Genomic DNA, 8,775 nt, shown 5'->3' on the forward strand with positions numbered 1-8,775 from the left:
AGAATAGTTTAAAATTTGAACGGTGAAAATCGGCTGAAAATTGTGGAAGTAGTTAAGTGCCAAAAAGTGTACGGAAGTCCCAAGAGGAACTCAATAGTGTGGATGCTTAAAGCATCCACACAATGATAGAAACCAAAGGAGTGCAGGCATAGTGATCAGATTGATAGCAGCAGCAAAGTGAAAGGTGTATTTTACTATAACTGCTGCCAAAAACAGCCAGGGGGTCGAGAGGTGATGGTTATTCTTTTTAATTGATTATTGCCATTTTAGTCACTACTCAACTGCAGCGCTCGCCTGCCGTCTGCTGGCCAAGGAGCAGTCACAGCAAGCTGGAAATTAGCACTCCCAGCAATATATTACACCCTCCCTTCTTCAAAAGAAACACAGACCAGAGCCCTGATATCCACAAGCAACACAGCAAGTCTTTCAGGTGGCTTCAACGTTCTGCCTTACTTGGTGGTGTATGGCACTGAAACTTGAACATTTTCGAAACAGACCTGTTACTTTAGGTTTAATAACTCAGTAAATATCAGGGAACATACAAACTGTTTGTGTACAGTCTGTTGCACTGTGTGTTGCTAGCTAAAGATTCACCTGCTGTATTTCCCAGGGAGATCCACAAAGACGTAAGCGAGACAGGAGAGGAAAAAGAGATATATTTAAAAGATATATTTAATAGTAAGGACTGCTCAGTGACACTTGATAAACTGTAGATTTAAAGATTACATGTAAAGTCATTATTAAGGGGTGGCTGTAACTCAGGAGGTAGAGCAGGTCATCTGGTTATCTACTCATGTGCATGCCAAATATCCTTGGGCAAGATACTACTCAAGATAGAAAGCTTAGAAAAAGTGCTTGCATCAATGGGTGAACAAGGTAATTTGTATCAAGCACTCTGAGTGCTCAGGTGCTGAAGAAGTCTATTTACCATTTTGAATTACATCTGTAAACAGTCTTTAAATGAATTATATATTTTCATATTGTGGCGTTTCCTGCAAAACAAAGTATACTAATTTTGTGTTATTGAAATGTTGCATGAAAATGCTCTGTAGTTTTGTACAGGATAAACGGGTTAGCTGGCAGTACTGTGGTGAAATCACAGTAAGACACTGTGTGGGTGGGACTGGTGCTAATTGGCTGCGGAGAAAGAAGACCCAATTTGAGGTCTAATTGATCTGTGACAAGTAGCAGGGCAGACCTGCAACAGGTCACTAGTCTGTCACTTTAACTCATAAACATCAATAATTAATTACTTAAACTCAAATTGCTATTTTTTCATGAATTTGTTTAAATATTATGTGTGAAACCAGATAAATAGTAAGGTTCATGGACACCACATGCAGTCAGACGAAGAAGTCTATTCTAGTCAAGCAACTTTGACTACAAGCCTCATGCAGCCTTTCACACAGCACTCTTACTCTATGCTTTTAAGCACTTCATTTTACATTAATGCACACGCACTCGCTCTGATGGATGAGTCACGGGCACCTAGGGGTTCAGTGTCTTGCCAAGGATATTTCAACATGCAGACTGGAGGATCCAGGGATCCAACCACCAATTTTGTCATTAGTAGACAACGCGGTCTATCTCCTTAGCTGCTTAGTCTGGCACCCCCTACCTTACAGACCCAATACATGTCCTCAGTCATGATACATTTAGGTCTGAGAATATGTTAAATGATAATGTAGTAAAATGTTTTTATTGACCTTATCCAGCCAACTTACACATACAGTATGTGTTGCCAACTTGTTACATGGTTGGTCTATGAAATTACAGTTGCCAATTCTCATTTTTTGTCACACATCTGTGAGGGTGGATCCTCAACAGGTGACACAATAGTGGTTGCTGTTTAATTTACTGAGCTAACTAATGACATCTGATTTTATTTGAGTGTATTAGGATGGAGTGAAGGTGAAATTTCAGAAAATGTAATGCAACTTTACATAGAAAAAGAAAACAGAGCTATTTTATTCTTGTGAAAAACAAAGAGGAAGTATTGATTTGCTACCTTTTGAATACATATGCACACTTTCTTACATGTACAAGTGTTATTTCATCTTGTTATTCTGATGCTTTCTTTACTGCCGTCCTGAGCATCCTTTATTAAAACAACAACAAAAACTCTTTCTTCTTTGTTTGCCTCAGTTATGCAGCACACAGATCATTGCTGTCATCCATGAAATTAAGCAGGTAAATACAACTGGCTTACTACCTGGAGTGCACCTACATACATGATGTGTAACGCAAGCTCACATGCAGGCAAAGCATTGCAGAAGTAGGGCACATGCTTCTTGTGCACTAATAGAATTGTATTACATGAATATAGCTCAAGGTTAAGTTAGCATTACACAAAAACACCTTATAGAAACATTGCCAGGAGTTACTTTTTTACTGTTTTTGAGTGGCTAGACTGATGAATGCGTACACAGTTCCCCTGTAAGCCAAATACTTACTTAATGGCAAATACATTTTACGATGATGGCAATTTAGGGTTGTTCTTATTTTAAACCAGTGGAGGTGGTGCAATCCTAATTTATCTTATTTTATCCATCCATCTTCTTCCATTTATCCGGGGCCAGGTCACGAGCCAGCCAGGCACTTAACTTATTTTAACAAAAATAAATACATTTATTGTAAGCTTAGTCTTTTTATCCTTCCAGGGAAATAAAACCCCTAATACAATGCTCTAAAGGTAAAATCAGATTTACAACACTAAAACATTTTTTGACAAGAAACCACATTATTTCGTTTATGTACACATTTCTAAAATAACTGGTCATATTTTATGTATTGTCACTTAGTGTGGTAGCTAGAACATAAATAAGATGGTTTTGCAACATTTGGAAGGCATAGCCTTCTAGTTCAACTCTTTGAACCTGTTTTTCAGTGAAGTGGTAAGAAATCAAACAAGTCCCAAAACGTTGATTCTGCTCGTCGCTCATCCAAGTGATGAGTGACTGCAGGTTTCCCCAACCACTTAAAGAGTACATTTGCACAATGACTAAAACTAGCACCACTGGCGAACAATAGGAGGTTGGTTTCTTGCATATTGTCGTGACCATTGATCAACAACCACTAATCAAAGACCACTGATCAATGGCCACGAGTACCATGAGTTGAGGAATGGCTGCAATCACAGCATTGTAAGATGGTGAAAGATGTACCCTTAGCCCCCCTCCTCGATTCAGAGAAAGTTTTTCCCTTTTCACGTAAATAGCCTCCTTCACTCCCCGCTCAAACCAGTGTTCCTCCCTGTCCAGGATGTGTACATCCTTATCACTGAAAGAATGTCCACTGGCCTGTAGGTGTAAATAGACTGCAGAGTACAGAAAATTATCGTTCTGATCTGATATCTTATCAGAGGCAGCAGATGAACCATCCAAGCTAAAGAAGAAACAGTAACGGATGGTTTAAAATTCAATGTTCTTTATACAGGCACATGTTGTACATAGTATGTGCTTTATATTTTACTGTGATATTTGTTACCTGATGTTCTGAGCAGGAATGGAGAAACGGAATAAAGGGAGATGTGTTCACTGTCGTCTCATGAAGTGTGTAAGTCTTTATTAATATTTACTTGCTTGGTTATTTTAGGAGTATTTTTTTCTAAACATGGAAAAAAAAAGGGAAGAAACTGATTTAAATTTCACATTTCCTGCTACAGATGATCACTGTGACCTCAGAGGCCAACTGGTCTGCAAAGCTGGAACTGGAGTCAGGGAGAGAGGAGTCATCATCCAGCTGCAAAGAAAACATCCAGGTAAAGTGATTTGGATCAGTGGATGAACCCGTCTCCACTTTCAGAGGAGATACTCTAAGAATGAGACTGTCTGAGCCATTTTAGCCTTAAATTATAGTACAGGAACATTTTTAAAGGACAAAATTAACATCCAACTTTGACAATAATAATAATAATTAAGCCCTGAAGACTGTTGATGGGCTGCTTCTGTTCGTAACCACTGCCTGTTTTTGACTAAAGGTTTGGATTTTTGACTTTGAATCTGTCGGGGCGTGTGGGAGAAAAGGGCCCAGGCGCAGAATGCAGACAGTGCGGTTTATTTACATTGCTCACAAATGACAGTTCCAATATGAAAAAACAGTAGTGCACAAAGTCCCCGTTAGCGTTCTCCTCCTTACTCCCGGTGACCGTGCAGTTCGGTTTCCAAAGTGATTATCCAAACTGAGCTTCTCTTCTCCCGACACATCCACTCCGTCCTCCAGCTCCTAGGAAAAGCGAGCGACAAACACAGGTGAGAAAGCTCCCTAGTCAGCTAAATGCCCTTAACACAGAGCATCCAGTACTACCAGGCTTAGAGTACAATCCAGCGTCGACTGCCGTCTGGACACACCCTTAAATACCTCAGCTTCAACTGTAGGATAATTAGCGTCAACTGGACGGACGATTAGGCACAGGTGTGTCGGCTGCCGAGCGGAGGTGCTTCCGGGTCAGAGGCCATTACGCGCTCAGTCTCCCGGAAGTGTGGACTTTCAAAATATAGCCGCCAGCGGAGGACGAAGAGAAAGCGGAGAGAAAAAAAAACCCACACAAACCACACAAACCACACAAAAAGCAGGTCGTCCAGGGAGGACCGTCCGACCGTGACAGCATCTGCGTGTCCTCCGTTTGTGTCCTCGTCCTCACATGTGACAGATTCATTTTAATAACACAGCTTTCCCACAGTGAGTTGCAACAGTATTTATTCACAGCATATTTGAGAAAGATTCAGATTAAAACAGTGATATTAAAGTCAGAATTATACTGAAAGTGTGCCACTGTGAATGATTATCTTTCATGAGGTAAATTTTAAAGTTCAATGTTTCAAAGCAGGAGCTATTAGGACTGCAACAATATGAAATTTTCACTTATTTACAAAGTCTAATTTTTCAAATTATGTGAGAAAATTGGAAGAAAAACATGCAGTTAATAATTCTGTTAGTCAAATTCTGGTATAACTTTTAGTGCTTTTTGGATATTAATTATACCCAAATAGACATGGTGACCTTAGCATACTGAGCAACTGACAATCTCCTCAATCACGATGTCATAAGTCACTGGACACTGTGAACATCCACGGTCACCACTTCATGCATAATAGACCTTCCATGTGTATGGACATGTACAGGTATATATGTATGTATATGTATACATATGTATATTTAGTGTGTACGTGTGTGTGTACATGTCTATAAATAGGAATAGTAGTGGTACAATAGCTATATCAAGCTATATAGTTTATGTCTTCCATATTTCCAACCATATCCATAATCACATACTGTGTATGCTACCACTGTATATAGTGTATTATCTTACCTTTTTTCATTGATTGTACTTTATTTGTATTTTTGTATTTCCTTCTGATATCTGTGAGCTGAGGTGACACAAAAATTTCCCCATTGTGGGATCAATAAAGTCTTATCTCATCTCATCTCACCTTATCTAACATACATTATTGGCCCAAGCTGTGAGCCTGATCCTTTGCTGTGAGAGAACGACAAGTTGTTTCTTTGTTTTTCTTTTGGAATGGGGCGGGGGGTTGTCAGTTTATAAGAAATGACCTCACAATGTTATTTTTTTCTATTTTGCTTTTTGCCTGTTTCCTTTTCTTTTATAATTGAAACTGTGATCCGAGCTACAGGGCTCTGTCCTGGGATCCTTGAATAAAAGGTAGTGTACACTGTGGGCAGGTATCCAGTCTGTCAGAGTCGTATTCAATATTTGGTTCAGAAATATGAATGAAAACAAAAATCCAACTAGGATTCTAGCAAATTGAAACTCTGTCTTTGACTGTATTGTCCAACTGATCAATCAAACCTTCAGCAGGTAAACCTTATTCATGACATAACAAGGTAAAAAAAAATTAAACAGTAACAGTCTACCGGTAAATGAATTATATGAATGTGCAAAGAGTCATTCAGGATTGTAAAACGTAAACTACAGACCCCCAGAGTCTTCATCATTAAACCTCTGGTTGCTTCATTTTTCTATTTTATATCAGACACTTCAAAGGTAAAGTTGCATCCTGTCATGGTTAGGCAAAGTGCTTTGTGTGTGTGTGTGTGTGTGTGTGTCATAAACAGCTATGAAAGGCCTTTTCTTAAAGACCAAAGTGGAGTTTGAATTCGAGTTACAGCAGACTGTCGCCACTTTGAAACAGGAATCGAACGCACCGTCCACCCTAGTCCACAGCAACCACCAAAGCAACCACCTGGCATGACCTATAAACATATGCTTTTTTCATAACTATCAAAATATGAAATGATTTGCAAACAGTGAAAGTGTTACAGCTGCAGAGAGCTATGGCAGTATCTTTGGAAGCTGTTTACATTGCTAATAATGTACGATATGATGTAACCATGGAGACAGAGTCAATCATGTTATGTAGCGGTGCATGTTTACTACAGTGAATGAGGTGATTGCGTGCACAGCGTCCACACACTGCACAGGGTAAAGACATTGCTTGAATATTGTACATACATACATACATACATAGCTAGTGGATCTAAGGGCTAGTGGATCTGAGGCATATATATACATACATACGTATACGTACGTACGTATACATACATACGTACGTACTGTACGTATATATACGTACTGTACGTATGTATACATACATACGTACATATGTATGTACGTATGTATATATACATACATATATATGTATGTATATATACACATATGTACGTACGTACGTATACATACGTACTGTACGTATGTATACGTACAGTACGTATGTATACGTACATACATACACACACACAATAATTCAAAGCAATGTCTCAGCGTAGTCCGTTATAACTGTTAATACAAGCTCAGTATAGTCAACCCAATGTCAGGGAACTCCAGTGTGAGAACTAGTGCCTTTTATGTTTTTATGTTTGTAGTCATTTAACTTCTATCCATCCATTCATGACTTGGTTCACTTTGTGGCTGGGCTTTATGTGGGGTTATATCATGTTTTGGGGCTGGAGTACCTGTCCCCTGATAGGTTTAGCAAGTTTCTCCAAGAGTTTCTCCATGAGTAGCACTTCTAGCTCTTCTAGCTTCTAGCACATCTGTGGCTGTGCAGGCTGCCAGTTTTTTGGTTGCTCATTTTACTCCACTGGCCATGAGTGTGTAAATACCCCCACTAGTTATCTTGGGCTGCAGTTAACTCCAGAGAAAGGGGTGGGTCTCCCATGACAAGATGAAAAACAATTATCTGGGATACATAAATTTCACAATGCATGCATATATCTCTATCAATTAAATCTGACCTGAGGTCTGCCATTTTTCAAAGATTCTCTGAAACATTTTTGTAAATGAATGAAATGAGTTCTTCAGGTCACTCAGCAGTCCCACAGTGACAAATGAAACTTCTGTAGATGAAAAAACTGCCAGATACATCCTGCAAAATGTTTAACAAATACAAGATCGCTATATAAATGATTACATTAAAAGCAGATATTAAGTATTGTTGCTCACCTATGTTTCTGATAATGTTACTGTTAAAACAATCGTAACCTATGAGCTCTCAGGGGTGAAATTTGGCTTTGAGGGTCAGGAGCAGAAAAAGCTTTTAAGGACCTTTTGATTTCCAATCCAGTTCTGCTTTAAAGCATAAAAGATGAAGCAACAGTGCTTCTCTGTGCTCCTCTGAAATCTGTGTTAAACAACAACAAACATAAATTAGTAGCAAAAACACAGTGTAGAAGGTAAGAAGAGGTTTTACACCACCATCAGCCATAATGCTAAATTTGCATCTTCAATCTGTTTTCAACAGTCCCACACTCAGTGCAGCCTGACTGCAATCCTGATTATAAATGTGCAGCACACACAGACAGAGAGGTACGGTTTAATGTTTATTGTTAACCTAAGTTACTGATCATTTACAGTATTACAGAGTCTTTGCATGATGTAAAGGTTACTTTACGTTTATAGCTGAGTCTCAGACGTGACAGGTGTGACAGCAGGAAAGAGGATCAATAAACCTGCATCAACCTGCATTAAACGAGCAGGATTAAAGGAGCCAGACTTTGTTCACACAGGTAGGATTGTATTTTACACTGACCCTGGGTCTGCATGAGTACCATACAGTTTAAGTGAAGCACTGGAACTAGTACATATTTATTATAGATGCACTGAAGCTAATCGGGATATTTACTGTGAATCTAGCCAACAGAACTGCCGAATACTCTTAATGTGTCATGCAGAGTGTGAGAGGGATTCCCTAAGACGTATGTGTATTTGGCCAACATCCTCCGAGAAAAAACCCACCACAGAGCGAGCACTCCTGACAAGCTGGTTCGGTGTTTTGCTGTCCGTGGTAGAGGACCTGAGCTTAAATGGAGGGAATTGAGATGGAGTTTTATGTACTGGCTCTGACGTCTTTAATAAACCAAAGAAAGAGATGGCAAACAACTTACCTCCAACAGCTTAAGCTCCATCTGCTCTAATGACCAGCAGCTTGCCTGGTTCGTGTTAGTGTGGTACACCTGGATGTGAGTCAGGGATTAGAGCTGGGCTCAGGTTTTATGATATTCTGTGCTTCTGGTCTTACCCCTGTCTGGGAATCCAGTTCTTAATGAACTATATATTTAAAAAGTATGCATGAGAGATTAGAAAGGAATAATAATCACAATAATAATGATCCTTGATGCTTGATCAAGAGGCAACTATTGTCTGCTCTCACTACTGTAATGGTTTTGCTTTAGTTATAAAGTTTACATACAATATACAGTGGGAGAAATAATTCTTTGGTCCCCTGATGAATTTATAAATTTGCTCACATACAA

At 39.2% G+C, this 8,775-nt stretch overlaps 1 long non-coding RNA gene across 2 annotated transcripts; it reads right to left on the reverse strand.

The window, feature by feature from the left end:
* Positions 1-3,584: 3,584 nt before the first annotated feature.
* LOC309689851 lies at positions 3,585-4,832 on the reverse strand. 2 transcript variants are annotated; one of them, XR_014271531.1, is made up of 3 exons: positions 4,306-4,832; positions 4,064-4,224; positions 3,585-3,741 (listed from the first exon to the last, which is right to left on the reverse strand). It is a non-coding gene; the product is annotated as an uncharacterized lncRNA (long non-coding RNA). The 2 variants fall into 2 exon arrangements; XR_014271532.1 differs by lacking the exon at positions 3,585-3,741 and having other exon boundaries at positions 4,041-4,224.
* Between the last annotated feature and the right edge of the window lie 3,943 nt (positions 4,833-8,775).

The sequence above is a fragment of the Aulonocara stuartgranti genome (assembly GCF_965226115.1).
Source record: "Aulonocara stuartgranti genome assembly, chromosome: 15".
NCBI classification, from domain to species: domain Eukaryota; kingdom Metazoa; phylum Chordata; class Actinopteri; order Cichliformes; family Cichlidae; genus Aulonocara; species Aulonocara stuartgranti.